We start from the raw sequence: 21,226 nt of genomic DNA on the forward strand, positions 1-21,226 counted from the left end.
ACCAGGAAGTCGAAAGCTTTTATGAAGACGTAGAATCGGCGATGGGTAAAGTCAAAACAAAATACACTATACTGATGGGCGACTTCAATGCCAGGGTAGGCAAGAAGCAGGCTGGAGACAAGTCAGTGGGGGAATATGGCATAGGCTCTAGGAATAGCAGAGGAGAATTATTAGTAGAGTTTGCAGAACAGAATAATATGCGGATAATGAATACCCTTTTCCGCAAGCGGGTTAGTCGAAAGTGGACGTGGAGGAGCCCGAATGGTGAGGCTAGAAATGAAATCGACTTCATACTCTGCGCGAACCCTGGCATCATACAAGATGTAGAAGTGCTCGGCAAGGTGCGCGGCAGTGACCATAGGATGGTAAGAACTCGAATTAGCCTAGACTTGAGGAGGGAACGGAAGAAACTGGTACACAAGAAGCCAATCAATGAGTTAGCGGTAAGAGGGAAACTAGAGGAATCCCAGTTCAAGCTACAGAACAGGTATTCGCCTTTAACTCAGGAAGAGGACCTTAGTGTTGAAGCAATGAACGACAATCTCATGGGCATCAATAAGGAGTGCGCAATAGAAGTCGGTGGTAACGCCGTTAGACAGGAAACCAGTAAGCTACCGCAGGACACGAAAGATCTGATCAAGAAACGCCAATGTATGAAAGCCTCTAACCCTACAGCTAGAATAGAACTGGCAGAATTTTCTAAGTTAATCAACAAGCGTAAGACAGCGGACATCAGGAACTATAATATGGATAGAATTGAACAGGCTCTCAGGAACGGAGGAAGCCTAAAAACAGTGAAGAAGAAACTAGGAATAGGCAAGAATCAGATGTGTGCGTTAAGAGACACAGCCTGCAATATCGTTACTAATGTGGATGAGATAGTTCAAGTGGCTGAGGAGTTCTATAGAGATTTATACAGTACCAGTGGCACCCACGACGATAGTGGAAGAGAGAATAGCCTAGAGGAATTCGAAATCCCACAGGTAACGCCAGAAGAAGTAAAGAAAGCCTTAGGAGCTATGCAAAGGGGGAAGGCAGCTGGGGAGGATCAGGTAACAGCAGATTTGTTGAAGGATGGTGGTCAGATTGTTCTAGAGAAACTGGCCACCCTGTATACGCAATGCCTCATAACCTCGAGCGTACCGGAATCTTGGAAGAAAGCTAACATAATCCTAATCCATAAGAAAGGGGACGCCAAAGACTTGAAAAATTATAGACCGATCAGCTTACTGTCCGTTGCCTACAAAGTATTTACTAAGGTAATCGCAAATAGAATCAGGAACACCTTAGACTTCTGTCAACCAAAGGACCAGGCAGGATTCCGTAAAGGCTACTCAACAATAGACCATATTCACACTATCACTCAAGTGATAGAGAAATGTGCAGAATATAACCAACCCTTATATATAGCTTTCATTGATTACGAGAAAGCGTTTGATTCAGTCGAAACCTCAGCAGTCATGGAGGCAGTATGGAATCAGGGCGTAGATGAGCCATATGTAAAAATACTGAAAGATTTCTATAGCGGCTCCACAGCCACCGTAGTCCTCCACAAAGAAAGCAACAAAATCCCTATAAAGAAAGGCATCAGACAGGGAGATACGATATCTCCAATGCTATTCACAGCCTGTTTACAGGAGGTATTCAGAGGCCTGGAGTGGGAAGAATTGGGCATAAAAGTTGATGGAGAATACCTTAGCAACTTGCGATTCGCTGATGATATTGCCTTGCTTAGTAACTCAGGAGACCAATTGCAATGCATGCTCACTGACCTGGAGAGGCAAAGCAGAAGGGTGGGTCTGAAAATTAATCTGCAGAAAACTAAAGTATTGTTTACCAGTCTCGGAAGAGAACAGCAGTTTACGATAGGTAGCGAAGCACTGGAAGTGGTAAGGGAATACATCCACTTAGGGCAGGTAGTGACCACGGATCCGGATCATGAGACTGAAACAGCCAGAAGAATAAGAATGGGTTGGGGTGCGTTTGGCAGGCATTCTCAAATCATGAACAGCAGGTTGCCACTATCCCTCAAAAGGAAAGTGTATAACAGCTGTGTGTTACCAGTACTCACATATGCGGTAGAAACCTGGAGGCTTACGAAAAGGGTTCTGCTGAAATTGAGGACGACGCAACGAGCTATGGAAAGAAGAATGATGGGTGTAACGTTAAGGGATAAGAAAAGAGCAGATTGGGTGAGGCAACAAACGCGGGTAAACGACATCTTAGTTGAAATCAAGAAAAAGAAATGGGCATGGGCCGGACATGTAATGAGGAGGGAAGATAACCGATGGTCACTGAGGGTTACGAACTGGATTCCAAGGGAAGGGAAGCGTAGCAGGGGGCGGCAGAAAGTTAGGTGGGCGGATGACATTAAGACGTTTGCAGGGACAACATGGCCACAATTAGTACATGACCTGGGTAGTTGGAGAAGTATGGGAGAGGCCGTTGCCCTGCAGTGGGCGTAACTAGGCTGATGATGATGATGATGATGATGATGATGATGACACAAACGATCCGCCAGTTCGCGCCAGAAAAGGAAAAATCACACACAATTAATCGTCCCAAATCGTCAATATGCAAACACTCTACTACAATACCAATGCTGTTCTTCATAAAAAGCAAGCAGCCACCAGATGTAGTACCATGAGAATGGCTGACATACACATTGTATAGGGAGCGGAAAGGCGAAAGCATACGGTCTGTCTGCTCTTGGGACTCGAGTTTCGTTTCCTGCATGGCAGCAATATCAACGTCATTCTCAAGCAACAAACGACGCAACTGATACTGTCGCCTCCTAGACCCATGTCCTCTAATGTTGAGTGTTGCTACGCATAAGGCTCTTTCTAATTTAAAGGACATGTTATCGCTATGAGTAGGCCTACCAGACTGTTTTTACTTCAAGTGGTTGCTCGCCAGAAAACAAGGAAATCGCACGACTTACGGGCGTCTCAGCTTTTTTTCATGTTTTTACGTCTCGGCTCCAGTACAACACTTTCACATTTGTCTCTTACATATTACTGTGTCTCCAAAAATCATGACAGTCTCACCTACCCAGGCGATGAAGGCGGGAGAGGCGACTTGGCCTCTGTCCGTGGGTCGACCAGAATTTTTGGCCGCTGTTTGAAAGACAGACGCCTAGTCCCCGTTGTCTTCGCCGGTGGTTCTCCACCCTCGCTGCCATCGGGAGTACTTGTATCGTCTCTTCTTTCGTCCCAAGGGCACTTGCCGGCCAGGCCACCGACTGCGCTCTCGCTGTCGTCCATGTTGTCCTGTCCACCTGTAAACTCTGTTTCCTTGGCAGAAGTTTCACATGATTCTGACGTCTCTGAGGCCGTTGCATTCCCAGGTTGTAGCTCGGACGGCTGTTCTGCGGGCTCTTGCCCTGTTGTCACGTTGGGCCCTTTCAGTGTGGTCGGGTCTGGCGTCGCCAGCACTCTGTCGGACCCTCTGTCACCCGGACTTGCCGCGTCTTCAGCGTCAGCCTCGTCCATGAGTAGCTCGGACGCGTCGCCCCCCTCCACGGGCCCGGTGACGCTGGCATAGGATAGCGTGCACTCATGCTCCTCATGACCGAACCTCCGGCAGCCACTACAACGCGGCACTCGGCAGTCACGACGAATGTGCCGTTTTCCCCGGCAGTGTAGACAAATGGGCGCTCTTCCCGGCACAACAACAAGGGCTTGCTCCCCGCTTACGTTCACTTGATGAGGAAGGCCATCAATTTTAAGGCCCACCTTCAACCTGAGCGTTACCAGACGGGTCGTTGAGCCCTTGTTGGCCACGCCGTGCACCCGCCACCGCTGCCTGCTGACTTCCGTCACTTGGCCGTACAGCGGTAACGCACGTTTCAAGTCTTCGTCTAGTACATTGTGGAGTAGCCAGTATACCTTCATCCGCACATCTTGGTTTGCTGGATCGATGACGAGGCAGCGAGAATTTTTCACCTTGTTGTCACCGATGCCAAGGATCTTTTCACAGCATCCATAATCTTGAACGTCATCGCCCACACATGGCTCATGCGATACGCCCCTAAGGCAACAACCTCGGGGGGCAGCGTCAGACGAGCCAGTATGTCATGGAAGTCTTCCACTCGATATGGCCGGGAACGGACGTCAGCATGCAAAAAAAAACAGTATTCAAAACAACCAGTCCTGTAGGAAGGCTCGGCAATAAATCTTCATATTCATTTTCAATGTCAAAATACCTGTTACCGCGGCCAAAAAGTACCGCTGTAGCCACCCTTGAAGGGCCTGCCATCCTGCGTTCACTCAGCTCGGCTGCCGGAAGCAGAATCCTCGGCCACGACTGCGCACGTCTGCGCCACAATGATACGCACTTAGGAACGGCTGCCACAAGGAGGAAGACTCGACCACGCAGCCGAAAGGATTCGAACCTGTGCGGGGAGACCCCAATGGATTTCAAGTCCATCGCCTTAACGCCACGACTGCGCACGTACTTCTGCGCCACAATGATACGCACTTAGGAACGGCTGCCACAAGAAGGAAGACTCGACCACGCAGCCGACAGGATACGAACCTGTGCGGGGAGACCCCAATGGATTTCAAGTCCATCGCCTTAACCACTCGGCCACGACTGCGCACGTACGCACTCGCACTTCTGCGCCACAATGATACGCACTTAGGAACGGCTGCCAGAAAAAAAGGCACGACTACGTAGCCGACAGCATTCGAACCTGCGCGGGGAGACCCCAATGGATTTCAAGTCCATCGCCTTAAACACTCGGCCACGACTGTTTTTCTTTTAACTTTTATTCAAAAAAGGCATGTACATACATAAAACCCACCTTGGTCTGCTTGACCAGTGTGGTTAATTAAAATATTTTCATTCGTACCAACTCATCAAGTACCCAAATCCAATCTGGTGGCTCGGTTAAAATACTATATACCTCGCGCATGTAGGTTATGCTCTCTATAAAGCTTTCGCCGGCTGACTTTGCCTTGGGGTCTGCGTGCCGGACTGCCTTTCTTGTGATCCAAAGGCTATGTAGCCCCAGTATCATGATCATGTCATAGGGGAAGCTGTTTTCATTCCGTACTGAGAAATATCGAATTCCGTGTGGTGTTATCGGTAACTCATTCTTCAGGGTTCGTAGCGAAACATCCCCAAAAAAAGATTGGATCCAAACAATCAATGAACGTGTGTTCGATTGTTTCTGGTTTCTTGCACAAAAGACAGTTTGTTGTCCACGGTACAGATGTTCCCTTTTCATCGAGCCATGTTTTTACAGGGAGTGTGTTTGTGTGCAATTTGAAAAAGAATGTTTTAACAGCTCCTCTAACAGTAATTTTTCGAACTCTTTTTAAAACATCTTGCCCTGGGCCTGCAATGTTTGGCGATCTGTATAATGTTGCTGGCATCATTACATTGGTTAAATCTTTATATAGTTTCATTCTCGGTACAAGGATCAGGTACTCGAATGAGAAGCGTGTTTTAAGTATCCTAAAGGACGTTACTAATTCCCTGAAGTAACCTTTTACAGCACAGGCGATTCCAGCCGCACTAGAAAACAAATTCCGGCAATACATTCTTAAGACGCATTTCCATCATCGCTCTCAAAAACGGGTCTCTCGTGTCCCGCAGGAACATAAAACGCGACACAATTTGGCGGATGAACAGATGAGAAAGGCCAAGGCCTCCGTCTTTTATTGGGCGAAACAGATTAGTGCGGCTGATTCTCTCCCAATTGGAGCCCCAAATAAAAACCGCAAATATTCGGTGCAGTTTCTGCACGTTGACGCGTGACATTGACAAAAACTGCAACACATACCACACTTTGGCAATCAAAAAAACATCGCACGCACTGGCCCTAGCAAACATCGATAATTCGCGGCCTTGCAGCCCTCCAACTTTTTGCTTCACCCTTGGCGTCAGGCCATCCCAGTAATCTGCAGTTTGTTTATATTGCTCGAGAGGCACGCCTAAATACGTAGAAGGACTTCTTGCCCACGTGATGGTCGCAAATATTTCTGGTTGAAAGTCCCATATTCCGTGCCATAAACCGACACTTTTTTCCCAGTTTATCGCGGAACCTGTCTGTTTGCAAAAATCTTTGGTGACGCTTGTGGCTTTTTCTATGCTATTGCGGTCAGTGCAAAAGATTCCTACATCATCAGCGTAGGCAAGGATTTTCACATGATGCGTCTGAAGCCTGAAACCATGTACTTTTTCATTAATAATAAGACTGAGGCAGAAGGGTTCAAGATAAAGAGCGAAAAGCAGCGATGACAATGCACATCCTTGTTTTATAGATGACCGGACGTCAATACTCTGGGTGAGGTTCTTGTTGACCATGATGCGTACAGTACAATCAATATAAACCATGTTTAAACCTTCTAATAACACTTTGCCAATATTGACATGTTCAAGCACAGAGAAAACATCGTGTGCGACACGGTTGAAAGCCTTGGCGAGATCAAGTTGAAACATAGCAACTCGTCCCGAGATGGCATCACAACATTCTAGAACGCTGCGGGCTACATGCACATTTGTACATATCGAACGTCCTTTTATTCCACAGGTCTGGTGCGGTCCAACGAGAAGCATAATAACGCTTTGCAAACGTTTAGCTAAAATGTTGGTATATATTTTACAGTCCACATTTGTAAGAGTTATTGGGCGATAGGCCCCTACTGATAACAGTATAGTTAGATCATCTGTCTTCGGTATCAAAACAATATGGGCAGCGCGGAAGGAAGGCGGTAACCGTTTTTCCTCATAGGCTTTGCTAATAACGTTATGCAAAATTGGGCTGATTTCTTCAATGAATATTTTGTAAAATGCTGCTCCTATTCCATCCGGCCCAGGTGTTTTTCCTGGAGTTAGTTCTTTTATGGCACTTTTCCCTTCTTCTATACTTATTGGCTGTTCTAATCGCGTCTTACATTCTTCATCGAGCGTAGGCATTAGATTAATAACCTCGGTTCTCAGCCCAGTTCTATCGCTTTTTTTATTCGCAAATAATTCGCTGTAATGTTCGACAAATACCGGCTCAATTTCGCTCCTGTCTGATGCCTGTTCGTTACGGTAGTTGATCTGTCGTATTTCGTTTTGAGCCGCATATTTTCTTTCGTCACACATCGCTCGCTTGTTGGGCGTTTCACCCAACCATATCTTGTCGGCTCGCGCCCTTATCACTGCTGCTCTGTACTTTTCGGTTGCAATTACTTCTAGTTTGCTTTTCACTTCGCGAATTGCTTTTATATACATGCCGGGATTGCCGCATTGCATACATATAAGAAAATCGAGTTGGCACTGCAGTTCTTGTTCATTACACTTTTGCTTTTGACTAATAATGGTTCCCCCCTTTCAATCGCAATAATCTTGACGTCATTCTTAAAGTTTTCCCACTCAGCTGCCCACCCATGTGGCCCTTTGGATGTAATTTGTTTAAGTCTTTTTGTTACACACTCCATAAATGTTTCATCTTGCAAAAGTTTCACGTTGAACTTCCACAACGCCCAATTAAAACGGGTTTTTCTGAGGTTGCTTCCTAGTGTAGTCATGACAAGGCTATGGTCGCTGAAAGACACATGTTTCACTTCATAGTAACCACAATCCCTTGCAAGGTCAACTGTGATATAGATTCTATCCAGCCTAGCACAGCTTCCGCACTGGTAATGGGTATAAACAGGGCTACTTCCTCTTAACAATAAATAACTGAGGTTTTCTAAATAATATTCCTGGAGCAGTCAAACAAGCACGCACGAACTTTTATCTCGTACAGGGGTGTTCTTGGCTCGATCTTCAGCCAAACATACACAATTAAAATCACCAAGCAAAGTTAAGTATCTATCACTTTTTAAAGATTGTTCTAAATCTTCAAACAAAACAACACGCTCATAATCCATGTTTGGCGCATATATACAGATAACACGTCATTGGCTTGCGCAGTACGAAAAGTCAACAACAAGCAACCGTCCCGCCTCTGACGCAACTACTTTTTCACCTTCAATGTCCACGTTGTTCTTTATATAAACTGTTTAACCACCAGTGGCGCCTATCGCATGGCTAACACAAACATTGAAGTGCCTTCGAAAAGTTCCCACCATTCGATCCGTCTGCTCCTCACTTTCTATCTTTGTTTCTTGCACGGCTACTATGTAAAAGTTATTTTCCAGAAAAAGTCGATTAAGTTGATTTTGCCGTTTCTTAGTCGCCAATCCCCGTACATTAAATGTGGCAACGCGTAAGGGAAGAGCAAGTTTTTCGTCCTTAATTTGTGAAGAGCACTCGGATGGGGCAGTGTTTACTCCAGAAGTCAAGGATGCAGTGGAGTCTTCACTTAGTTGTGGCAGTAGTGGGTCAGAATGAGCTCGCTGCCAATCACCTGCTTTCTCAACCAAAGTTCGGTAGCTGCACGGGACAGCATCGTCTAGGCGGCGTCGCTTATTCGGTCCCATCTTGCTCACTCACCAAGGGGAAGCGAATCCCCGCCTTTATTTCGGCGGTTTATCCACCGGGTGTCTATTAGGAGGAATGTTCGGTTTCGGCTTTAACGACGTTCGTCGCGTGAACGCCGTTTTCAACAGCGGCCCCCCGCCACCTGCACCACCCAGATGGCCCGGTTCACCGACACTGTCGCTGTGCATGCGCTTTGCCGACGCCTCTACAACGCCTTCCAATGTTTGACACTGCACTGTCAGTGTTTCATTTGGCGACGTCGCCATAGCTTCACTAGAAGATTTCCCTTGATGACATTTTCCATTCATGTTGTTGTGCACGTAGTCACTGTTTGCACCGGCCAGATTTTTTTCACACGGGATTGCTTCAATAGCTGGCTCACGTTGTTGTCCCGCTGCCGGAGGGGTTTCCACAGGTTTTTGTTCCTTCGTCACCGTGGCAGCTGCTTCTTCAGCTTCAGCTTCGTCGATGATATTATCCAATATGTCAGCGTCTTTTTTGTGGCCCGTTATATTTGCGTACGTGGGCACGCACTCGCTTTCGTCATGGCCGAAGCGTCGGCACCGTGAGCATTGCGGGATCCGGCAGTCGCGGTGGATATGCCCTTTACCCTGGCAGCGCAAGCAAAGTGGCGCCTTGCCTGGAATAGCTACGAGAGCAGGCTCCCCAGCGACACTTACTTGATATGGAATATCTTCAGTCGTGACCTCGGCCTTTAGCTTGAGGTTCAGCACGCGCGTTGTCGTACCTTTTTCAGAAATGCCAAGGACACGCCAGCGCTCCTTTGTCGTTTCCATAACCTCGCCGTATGGCTCAAAGGCCACACGTATGTCGTCGTTCGTCACATTAGGGAGGACCCAGTGGATTTTCACTCGGACATCTTGGTTGTTCGGGTCTACTTCCAGACATTTTCTGCCTTTCACAGTAATATTCCCCGCAGTCAACAACTTCTTCATGCTTTCATGGCTCTTGAACGCAACAGCCCACACATGATTAATCTGAAATGCTCCTAAGGCGTCAACCTCAGGCAGCAGTTCCAAACGTCCAAGGGCATCCCGGTAGTCTTCAACTCTGTACGGCCTTGCTCGTAGGTCACCATGCAAAAAAATTGTATTCAAAACAATACGACCTTTTGGGAAATGAAGCAGGAACACTTCGTAGTCCTGGCTGTCTTCCATGTCGTCCCTGTTTCCGCGGCTAAACTGGGCCGCTAACACCGACCCGTTGGAGCACATGAAAAACACGTCCGTAGGCTTTCGCGGCCGGAAGTGTAATCCTCGGTCACGACTGCTCACATGCGCACTCGCACTTCTGCGCCACAATGATAGGCACTTAGAAAAGGCTTCCAGAAGAAGAAAGACTCGACCACGCAGCCGACAGGATTCGAACCTGTGCGGGGAGGCCCCAATGGATTTCAAATCCATCGCCTTAACCACTCGGTCATGACAGCGCTTTTTTTCTTTATTGCTGGTTTTCTTTTACAGGTCGTGGAAACAGAGAAACATGAATGATAAAAGGAAACACTTGGACCAAGTCTTGGTCCGGTGTGCTCACATTAAAATTTCTTCAAGTTGCACAATTCGTCCAAGAGAGGTAGCCAGTCAGGAGGCTCTGGTTGCGCTTTATACAGTTCGCGTATATAATCCATGTTTACAATGAAATTTTTCCTGACAGGACGTGCGTGAAGGTCGGCATTGGGAACCGCCATTCTAGTCTGCCAGATGCTGTGAAGGGCTATCAGCATGAACATGTCGTACGGGACGCCATCTTCATTGTCCACACTCAGAAAACGAATGCCATAACTTGTGATGGGTAGGTCCTTTTTCAATGTGCGCTGCAGAATGTCCCAATTGTGGGGATGCGCGACCCTCGCGCCTCCCCTGATGTTTTTCCCGCATAGCGCGTCTCCTGTAGTGCGGCTTCGCCGCACACGCGGCGGTCCGAGTGGTACAGGCGCAGTGCGAGAGATGGCGCTAGTGTTGCGCGGCCGCGAGGTTACTTGGGCGCCGAAAGGAAGGCGCTTGCTCTCTTGGGTTCCAGACAGCGAGCGCGACGGTCGTGCAGCGCGGCTCTTTCCCGGCGGGTCGGCGCGCCGCGGGGACGTCTCCCGCGAGCGCGCGGCGACCCAGGCTTATGCGAGACCGTCTCGCGTGGCCGGGTTCGAACGTGCCACGATTCGCGTGACTATACACGCGAACGACCAGGCGTTGGGATCCAGCATGGAGCGAACATATTCGCTCGCGGTGAGTCGGACTTCTAGATTTGTCGCGCGCCCATCGGCATGTTTTGTGGATAGCAATTCGGCTAGCAGGCATTGATGTATGAAAGGTGCAATAAATGCCCTTGTGATTGTTTGCACTACTGTGTTGTCGTTCCTTTGTGCCAAGAGTACGGTGTGAGATATCCCCTGCTCAGACCCCACACAATGAAAAATGGCGTCCCAGCAGTAAAGAAATACGTGTTCTACCGTTTCGGGCGTTTTACAAAGCAGACAGTGTGTCGTCCATGGAACGTAGAGTCCCTTATCAGCTAGCCATTGCTTTACTGGGAGCGTCCCAGAATGAAGTTTAAAGAAGAAAGTTTTTGTTCCCTGTTTTACGTTCACCTTTTTAACCCTTCTATGCACGTCTGGTGAGGGTCCGACATTGAATAAGGTTCTGTACCGCGGTGTTGGCAACAAACAGTCGACAAGGTCTTTGTAAAGTGTTTTCCGTTTTACAGAGGACAAATACTCTAGTGAAAAGCGCACTTTCAGAAATTGAAAAGAATGCACTACTTCATGCAAGAATCCAGTCACATAATGGTACACATTGTTATTTGATGACACAACAAATTCTGGAACGTGTGAACACAGCCTTAATTTTATTACACTTTGTAAAAATCTATTTCTTTGGTCGCGGAGAAAAATAAAACGAGACACAACTTGCCTAATAAATAAATGGCACAAACCCAATCCACCGTTTCGGACCAGCAAGAATAAATTTGAGCGACTTGTTCGTTCCCAGGTCGATTTCCACACAAACACGGCGAAAATCCTGTGAAATTTCTGCACATTCACCCACGACATACAAAGGACTTGGAACACATACCATATTTTGGCTATTAAAAACAGGTTGCATACATACGCCCGTGCAAAAATAGAGAGCTCCCGCCCACCCCAGGCGTTTGTTTTTGCCTGATTGTTTCTGCTTCGTACTTACAGTACTCGTTGTTGTCACGATAAACCTCGAGTGGCACCCCTAGGTACTTCAGTGGGCGGGTTTCCCATCTTACATTTACGTATACATCAGGCTTCATATCACAACTAGCATACCAAAACGCAGTTGTTTTATCCCAGTTAATCACGCTACCTGTCATGGAACAAAATTGTTTGGCTGTATGAACAACTTCACATATGCTCTGCCTATCTTGACAGAGTACGGCCACATTGTCAGCATATGCAAGAATCTTTACTTCAGTACTCTGTAATCTAAATCCGTGCACGTTTGAATTTTGGATAACTGATAAGCGAAAAGGTTCTAGGTATATGGCAAAAAGTAAGGCTGAGGCCGGGCATCCTTGTCTGATAGAATTGAGTATGTCAATTCCTTCACTCAGCGTCCTATTAACTACCAGGCGTGGTATACACTGCGATTACGCCATCTTTAATCCATCAAGAAACACAGTTCCAACTTGCACATCTTCTAATACGTTGAACAACACTTCATGGGAGACACGGTCAAAAGCTTTTTGTAAGTCCAATTCCATCATTGCTATTCGGTCTCCAAAGTCATCGCACATCTCTAAGACACTTCTTACTACGTGTATATTTGTCGTAATGCTACGACCTCTTATGCCACATTTCTGGTGCGGTCCTACAATGTTTTGAACGACATTCTGCATTCTTTTGGCCAACACCTTCATGAAAATTTTGTAATTCGTCTTCAAGAGGCTAATGGGGTGATATGACGTCACAGACTGAAGTTTGATGTCATCATCCGATATGGGGATTAAAACAGTGTGCGCTTCAGTGAAAGACCGTGGTAGCTTCTTTTTATACCCCTCTTCGATAACTTCGAACAGCGCGCTGGCAATCTCTTCTTTAAATATTATATAGAATTCTGCTCCGATTCCATCTGGGCCAGGTGTCTTTCCAGTGCTTAAGTCATCAATAGCTTTTTTAATCTCTTGTATACTGATAGGGGCCTCCAAACTTTTTTTTAGTTTCGTTGTCAAACTTGGGCACTAAAGAAAGGAAATCTGCACTAAATCCGCTCGCCATCGGAATACGTTTTCCAAGCCAATCGCGATAGTGTTCAACAAACGCGTTCATTACCTGACTTTTTTCTTTTGTAAGTCTTCCGTTGTACATTATTTCCTTAACTTCTTTTCTTTGTGCACATTGATTTTCATTACTTAGTGCCCGCTTTGTCGGTGTTTCGCTCATCCAAAGCTTTTCTTTTCTTGACCTAATAATAGCACCTCTGTACTTTTCTTTATCTAAAAGTTCCAGCTTGTTTTTGGCATTTTTGATTTCCTCAGTGAAAGAGCCCGGTTTCACACTTTCTTCCTTTAATAGTGCTTGCAGTTGCGACTGCAAATTCTTCTCGTCTTGTTTCTTCTCAAGATTAAGGATAGTCGTACGTTCTATAGCACTCAATTTAACATCTTGTTTAAAAGCTTCCCACCTCGTATCCGAGTCGTCTTTTCCAACTTCATACAGCATCGTTAACGCTTCACTTACTTTTCTAAAAAAATTTTATCTTTCATGGTACTATTATTTAATTTACAGAGGTGCCAGTTGAGCTTAGGCATTTTTTCTATTGTCCCAAGCGTGAATTTTACCAAATAGTGGTCGCTAAAAGACACTGGTATAACAACGTATTCGTCACAACACTTCACAAGGTCAAGTGAAATGTAGGCTCTCTCCAAACGCGCGTGACTTTGGCCTTGCAAATGTGTCAACTCAACCCCGCCATTAGTCGTGCAGAGGGCCACATCTTCTAGTCCACTCTCAGCAATCAATTCCGTCAAAACAGTGCGCTTTGATCGCGCAGATTTACACGTTTAGAGCGGTCCTCAATCACGCACACACAGTTGAAGTCACCAATTAATATCACATATCTACTACAATCAAGGAAACCACCAATCTCTTCAAAGAATGCTTTTCTTTCGTTGTCACGATTTGGGGCGTACAAGCAAATCACGCGCCATTCAAAATTCATTAATGAAAATCACAAACCACGAAGCGTCCGCTCTCACTGCTTCTTATACTTGTCTCAATTGCGCCCATCGAGCTTTTTATAAAAATTGCACACCCTCCCGATAAGCCATCGGCATGTGACACTCAAGCATTATACGTTGTGCTGAAAGGCGCAACCATTCGATCAGTTTCGTCCTCCCTGTGTACTTTTGTTTCTTGCACGGCGATCACGTCTAAATCATGTTCCACAAATAGCCTACTTAATTGGTATTGGCGTCTTCTAGACGATAGCCCGCGCAGATTTAGAGTGGCGAAACGAACTGCTCTCTCAAGTCTAACATCCATCTTTATCTTTAAAAAGGATGCGCTCACCAAACAGTCTGTGCCCCGATATTGGGGTACACCCTCGGTGCGTTAGCCGTGTTGTCAAGTGGGCAGCTTAGCCGCCCTCTTCTCCCCCTCCGGAACGTTTGGCTTTGGGGTGGGCCACAGCCGGTGACTGGTGAGCGTTTTCGTCGGCGGTTCACTGCTGTTGGCGTCCTTTGTCTCTGCAACGGCGTCGTCTCGTGGTCTTTTCCCCAGTGCACTGCTGTCTTCTGCTTCACGGCAATCCATGGCGTCCACTTCGGCACTCTTGTGGTGAACTCCCGCTGTCACTTTATTTCCACTTGTGTTGTTGGCACCACCCTCGATGAATTCGGAGCGCTTTATCTTGGATTTTGCGTCCGCTGCAATTTCTGCCTGTACAGTGGCTGTCAAATTTTCCGTGGTAGTATTTTCCGATCGCTTACTTCCTTTGGTGCTCGTGCCTTGTACTCCTGATGTTGTTGCAGAATTCAGACATTCTTCTGCTTCCGCTTCGTCCATGGTGAGCTCGGAGTTCTCCGTACTCAACGTGGCCATATCAGCTGCCGCATACGTCCACGAGCAGTTTTCTACGGCGTGTCCAAAGCGTTTGCAGACGTTGCACCGCAGCACGCGGCAGTCCTTTCTTATGTGGCCAAGCTGTTGGCAGCGCAAGCACCTTGGCGCTCTTCCGGGCGCTACGACAAGGGCTAGCTCACCTCCGACGCGCAGCTAATGTGGTATATCATCCAACGTAACGTCAGCCTTCAGTCACGCACCACACGCACCACAACTGTGCGTGTCATGGTGTTCTGTTGGCTGTAGCCGTCAAGGCGCCATTTATCCAGTCCTATTTCCAAAACGGTTCCGTAGGGGTTCAGTGCGTTTCGAACGTCATCTCCGCGTACATGGTAGAGCAGCCAGTGAAGCTTCAGATGGACGTCGGGGTGACTTGGATCAATTACGATGCATTTCCGACCCTTGACCGTCAATTCCGGTTCAGCCAAAACTTCTTCACGCCTTCAGCAGTCTTGCAGGTAACCGCCCACACATGATTCATTTGATAGGCGCCGAGCGCAAGAACCTCGGTGGGCGGAACACGTTGAAACAGTGGCTCACGAAAATCTTCTGCGCGATATGGTCTACCTTTTACATCAGCATGTAAAAAACGGTATTCTGAACAACGTACCCAGTCGGCAGTGGGGGCAAAATGATTGCATATTCCTGCGACATTTCATTCCTGGTACCGCGGCTACGGTGGGCCGCTACATCCACTCCGACGGAACTCATATCAGCCACGTCGGTACACTACGGTGGCCGCAAGTCAACTCCCGGCCACAACTGCGCACATACGCACTCGCACTTCTGCGCCACAATGGTACGCACTTAGGAACGGCTGCCAGAAAAAAAGGCACGACTACGCAGCCAACAGGATTCGAACCTGTGCGGGGAGATCTCAATGGATTTCAAGTCCATCGCCTTAACCACTCGGCCACGACTGCGCACGTACGCAGTCGCCCTTCTGCGCCACAATGGTACGCACTTAGGAACGGCTGCAAGAAAAAAAAAAGGCACGACTACGCAGCCGACAGGATTCGAACCTGTACGGGGAGACCCCAATGGATTTCAAGTCCATCGCCTTAACCACTCGGCCACGACTGCTTTTTTTTTCTTTATTACCTTCTTGGTACATGACACTGAAAGACATACAAAACTCTAATATCGCTTTACAAGTAAAAGGTGCGAGCGGTGCAATGGCCAGTTCACACCAAAGGATTAAAAGCGTTTCAGTTTGGCGAGGTCATCCATTAATGGGAGCCATTCCGGCTGTTCTTTTTGAGCCTTAAACACATCTCTTACATAAGACACATTTTCAATGAAATACTCTCGTACAGGGAGGATAGTTTCATCTGCATGCCTAAACGCCATTCGATTTTTCCATATACTGTGTAAGCTGATAAGCATAAACATGTCCCACGGCACTTCGTCACCGCTATCTACCGATAGAAATCTTATGCCGTAAGGTGATATTGGAAGCTGCTTTTTTTAAAGTTTGTTGCAAGACGTCCCAGTGAAATACAGCGCCTGTGCAGTGAAAGAACATGTGATCTATAGTCTCCGGTTTTCTACAGATTAGACAGTTTGTGGACCATGGGACAAATATTCCTTTCTCTTGTAGCCATGGTTTCACGGGCAGTGTGCCAGTGTGCAGCTGAAAGAAGAATGATTTCATTGAGGGCCGCACCGACATCTTTTTTACTCTCTTAAGTACATTCCCTTCAGAGCCAACACAGTATATGGAACGGTACAAAGGTATAGGCAACATAGTATCAATAAGGTCTTTATAAAGTTGTTTCCTTCTAACATCAGCAAGATACTGTGCAGAAAAGCGAACTTTCAAACACTGAAAAGCGCGCACAACCTCCCAAAGAAAGCCCCGCACCCGTACGCGTTTCACAGGGCTGGATGATACAACATATTCAGGCAGTGCCTCTTTCAACCAAATTTGCATTACCGTATGCAGGAAAGCATCTTTTTGGTCTCGGAGGAACATAAATCTTGACACAAGTTGCCTAAGAAACAAAGGAGCCAAACCTAGGCCACCCTTCCCAACGGACAGAAATAGATTTGTGCGACTTGTCCTCTCCCAACTCGACCCCCAAATGAACACTACGAAAGCTCGGTGCAATCTCTGGACGCTGGTCCGTGACATACACAGTGCCTGCAGCACATACAATACCTTGGCCACCAAAAAGAGGTTACATACTGTGGCCCGAGCAAAAATTGAAAGATCGCGGTCCATTTGTACGTACATTCGCGTGTGCGCTCACTTTCCGCTTCCCAATATTTTGCAGGTTCTTGATATTGGTCTAGTGGCACTCCCAAGTATTTGACAGGTGACGTTGCCCACTAAACGCTCTCAAACATTTTAGGCGCATAATCCCATTTTCCGTGCCAGAAACCAAAACACTTTTCCCAGTTTATCACACTTCCGGAGGCTTTGCAAAATCTAGCCGCGTCCTTCACCACTTCAGTTAGACTTTCCCTATCTTCGCAAAATATGGCGATATCATTCGCATACGCAAGTACTTTAACTTCAGTGGACAACATCGTGAAGCCACGCACTTTTTCGTTTGACATAATTTTCAGGCAAAAAGGCTCGAGATACAGTGCAAACAACATTGGAGACAATGGGCACCCTTGCCTCACGGAAGAACGAACTGTGATACTTTCACTCAGCTGCTTATTAACAATAAGGTTTGCCGTACAACCAGCATATGCCATTTTGACACCTTCCAAGAGCACTCGGCCGACATTCACGTGTTCGAGGATACAAAACAGAACATGGTGGTTGACGCGGTCAAAGGCCATTTCCATGTCCAGTTGCAACATGGCTACACGTTTATCAAAAGCATCGCAGCATTCTAATATGCTCCGTGCTACGTGAATATTTGTCGTTATCGTACGTCCTTTAATCCCGCACGTTTGGTGCTGGCCTACGATAGCTTTTATGACATTCTGCAACCTTCTGCCCAGAACCTTCATGAATATTTTATAGTCCACATTCGTGAGACTTATGGGCCGATACCCTCTGACTGACAATCTCTTAACCGGGTCTTCACTCTTCGGTACTAGGACGATGTGACTTCTTCGGAAGGACGGAGGCATCATCTGCTTTTCGTATGCTTCTTGAATTACGCTGTGTAGAATATGCGCCATGTCAGACTTAAACGCTTTGTAAACAGCTGCGCCCAGCCCGTCGGGACCAGGTGATTTTCCGGAGCTTAACTCGTTGATTGCGCGCTCTACTTCCGCTGCACTAATCGATGCCTTGAGCCCCAGCTTGACTTCATCCTCTAAGATAGGCATCAGTGCCAAGAACTCCGCCGCGAGGCCTTCTTCAACACGTGACTCGTGACCCAGTAGTCCTTCGTAATAATCAACAAACGCACGTTGAATAGTATTAGAGTCACGAGCCATTTCGCCCTTGTACTCTATCGCTTTTATATCGTTCTTTACTGCATATCGTTTTTCGTCGCACAGGGACCGCTTTGTCGGCGTCTCGCCAAACCACAACCGTTCTGCACGTGCGCGTATGACCGCTCCTTTATATTTCTCTTTATCCATCAGTTCTAACTTATTTTTTGTTTCTTTATTTCTTTTTCGTACTGGCCCGGCTGAGCACTTTCCAACCTCTGCAGCAAATCTAAGCGGCTCTGAAATTCTTTTTCATCTGCCTTGTTGCTTTGACGCAGCGCACTCGCTCTTTCTATAGCGATCATTTTTATTTCTTCTTTAAAATTTTCCAATTTTCCAATAACGTCCCTCTGATCACCCTTCTGCAAACAGTCATTTTTTTCTTTTACTGTAAACACAAAACGTTCATCCTCAAAAAGCCTTATATTAAATTTCCATAGTTCCCAGTTGAACTTCGACCTTTTGGTCTTCGTTCCTATTGTAACCATTACCATGCAATGACCGCTGAACGCAACGTTTTTAATCAAGTAGTCACTGCACATTGGGACCAGGCCAGCAGACGCATAAACCCTGTCAAGTCTTGCATGACTTGCTTGTTGGAAATGTGTGAACTGCAGACGGGCACCTTCTGACAGAGCACTCCCGACGTCTTCTAAGTTGTGCTCCAGGACAATTGCATTAAAAAGTAACGAGCTCTGGTTTCGAATGGTCGCGTTAGTAACTCTGTCTTCGGGCATGCATACGCAGTTGAAGTCACCCATCAGAATAATGTATCTAGGAGACTTCAGATAGGGCTGAACCATTTCGAAGAAAGCTTTGCGCTCATTTTCCTTATCTGAGGCATACACACACATTACGCGCCACTGTAAATCAAGATACGAAAAATCACACATCACAAAACGCCCGGTGTTGAAAACTGTAACAGATTCGTCAATAACACCTAAACAATTTCGAATTAAAATGGCACACCCTCCTGACGTACCAACAGAATGACTGACGCATACATTGTAACGGCTTCTAAAAGGCTCAACCATGCGGTTCGTCTGAGCTTCACTTTCCACCTTCGTCTCTTGCACTGCCACTACGTCCACATCATTCTCAAGCAGGAGGTGGCTTAATTGATACTGACGCCGCCTCGCTGCCAGTCCCCTTGCATTAAAGGTGGCAAATTTAAGTGCTGCTTCTGTTCTGCCTGCCATTTGCGCGACAAATTAAATAGGCCGAACGGCTTCGTGCTCACCTTCAGCCTTAATACACCAAGAAGTGAAGCTCAGCAATTTTCCCTTCTCAAGAGTTCTCGAGCCCACCCAAGAGGCGTGCTCGCGTTCTGCAGCAGGCTGGCGCAGCCTCAGCGCGCTGGCCGTCGTAGTCCCGTTGTGGGTCGCCTCTCGTCCCTTGTCAAGCCAGAAGGGAACCATGGTTGCTACGTCGGTGTAGTCTTCGCCGGCTTTTTGTCCGGCGGGATGTTGGGCTTCGGGCGAAACGTCGGCCGGCGCTGCCTTCCCGATTTGGGGGGTGGTTCGTCGATACTCGCAGAAGGATGCTGAGCCTCTTCGACACAGGCCTTGTCGTGTGTCTTCTTTGCTGGAGCACTACTCATGCTTGTTTGGACGTCGTCCATGCCTTCTCCCTCCTCTTGAGGTTTTCCATGTACTGCTTCCGTAGCAGTACTTGTGCTTAGCTCCGCTGCGTCAATCTTCGGGGCTACAACAGCCTGCTTCGACGCAGTGGTCTGGTTTTCAGTCTGTGTCACTGCCACGCCCCCCTTGATGACGTTAGGCGCTGCCTGCGGCGTATTATTTTCTGCTGTTCTCGCTGCCTCCTCGGATTCGTCCGCATCCATGAGAAGTTCGGAGTCGTCTTCTCCTCTCATGTGGCCTGTGACATTTGCGTACGTTTTGACGCACTGCGATTGGTCATGGCCGAAGCGACGGCACTCACTGCAACGGACTTTGCATTCCCGTCGGACGTGTCCTGAAGTATGGCACCTTAGGCAAAGCGGGGCTCTTCCAGGAACCACAACGAGGGCCTGATCTCCAGCAATGCGTAGCTGGTGAGGCAGGTCATCAATTGTGACTCCAGGCTTCATCTTCAAAGACACACAACGCGTTGAGGAACCTTTGTCCATGACTCCCTGAACGCGCCAGCGTTCCTTGGCGACTTCCGTCACCGTTCCGTAAGGTGCAAAGGCTGTTCGCACATCTTCGTCTTGCACGTTGTACAAAATCCAGTGGATCTTCATCCTCACGTCCTGGTCGTCGGGATCAATGACAATGCACCATCGTTGTTTAACAGTCACTTCCCGGACTGACAGCAGCTTCTTCATTCCGTCAACACTCTTGAACGTGATAGACCAGATGTGATTCATCTGGTACGCCCCCAAGGCGACAACCTCGGGGAGCAGTGCCAAACGAACCAGTGCGTCGCGAAAATCCTCGACCTTGTAGGGCCTTGCTCTGACGTCGGCGTGCAAAAACAGCGTATTTGCAACAATTCGACCTGTTGGTAGCCGCGGCAAAATAACTTCATAATCATGGTCACTCGAGCCAGCAAACCTGTTTCCACGGCCAAGCTGGGCCGCTGATACCGCTCCGTTGGAGCACATGATGCGCACGTCCGTCACGCTCGGTGGCCGGAAGTGCTAGCCACTCGACCACGACTGCGCACGTACGCACTCGCCCTTCTGCGCCACAATGATACGCACTTATGAACGGCTGCCAGAAAAAAAGGCACGACCACGCAGCCGACAGGATTCGAACCTGTGCAGGGGGACCCCAATGGATTTCAAGTCGATCGCCTTAACCACTCGGCCACGACTGCGGACATACGCACTCGCACTTCTGCGCCACAATGATACGCACTTATGAACGGCTGCCAGAAAAAAAAGGCGCGACTACGCAGCCGACAGGATTCGAACCTGTGCGGGGAGACCCCAATGGATTTCAAGTCCATCGCCTTAACCACTCGGCCACGACTGCGCACATACGCACGCGCACTTCTGCGCATATACGCACGCGCACTTCTGCGCCACAATGATACGCACTTAGGAACGGCTGCCATAAAAAAAAAGGCAAGACTACGCAGCCGACAGGATTCGAACCTGCGCGAGGAGACCTCAATGGATTTCAAGTCCGTCGCCTTAACCACTCGGCCACGACTTGTTTCAGGCTTTGTTTCATTGTTTCAGGCTTTTGGCAAATGTTGCAGTTAACGCCCCAAGGAAGGAAGAATCCTTTCTCTTGGTGCCACGGCTTGACAGGGAGCGTACCAGTGTGCAGACAAAAGAAAAAAGATTTAGTG

General features: G+C 47.6%; 1 protein-coding gene and 8 non-coding genes across 12 annotated transcripts in view; 1 reads left to right on the forward strand and 8 right to left on the reverse strand.

Moving 5' to 3' along the window:
* Positions 1 to 21,226, forward strand: part of LOC135913489 (hemicentin-1-like) — a 708,068-nt gene that overhangs the window by 158,775 nt on the left and 528,067 nt on the right. The gene's annotated exons all lie outside the window — the stretch shown is intronic.
* Positions 4,516 to 4,597, reverse strand: TRNAS-UGA (transfer RNA serine (anticodon UGA)). The gene has a single exon. It is a non-coding gene; the product is annotated as a tRNA-Ser (tRNA).
* TRNAS-UGA (transfer RNA serine (anticodon UGA)) lies at positions 4,673 to 4,754 on the reverse strand. The gene has a single exon. It is a non-coding gene; the product is annotated as a tRNA-Ser (tRNA).
* On the reverse strand, positions 9,790 to 9,871 carry TRNAS-UGA (transfer RNA serine (anticodon UGA)). Its single transcript has one exon. It is a non-coding gene; the product is annotated as a tRNA-Ser (tRNA).
* On the reverse strand, positions 15,369 to 15,450 carry TRNAS-UGA (transfer RNA serine (anticodon UGA)). Its single transcript has one exon. It is a non-coding gene; the product is annotated as a tRNA-Ser (tRNA).
* Positions 15,529 to 15,610, reverse strand: TRNAS-UGA (transfer RNA serine (anticodon UGA)). The gene has a single exon. It is a non-coding gene; the product is annotated as a tRNA-Ser (tRNA).
* On the reverse strand, positions 20,665 to 20,746 carry TRNAS-UGA (transfer RNA serine (anticodon UGA)). Its single transcript has one exon. It is a non-coding gene; the product is annotated as a tRNA-Ser (tRNA).
* On the reverse strand, positions 20,823 to 20,904 carry TRNAS-UGA (transfer RNA serine (anticodon UGA)). The gene has a single exon. It is a non-coding gene; the product is annotated as a tRNA-Ser (tRNA).
* On the reverse strand, positions 21,006 to 21,088 carry TRNAS-UGA (transfer RNA serine (anticodon UGA)). Its single transcript has one exon. It is a non-coding gene; the product is annotated as a tRNA-Ser (tRNA).

This window comes from Dermacentor albipictus, unplaced genomic scaffold (assembly GCF_038994185.2).
Source record: "Dermacentor albipictus isolate Rhodes 1998 colony unplaced genomic scaffold, USDA_Dalb.pri_finalv2 scaffold_14, whole genome shotgun sequence".
NCBI classification, from domain to species: Eukaryota; Metazoa; Arthropoda; class Arachnida; order Ixodida; family Ixodidae; genus Dermacentor; species Dermacentor albipictus.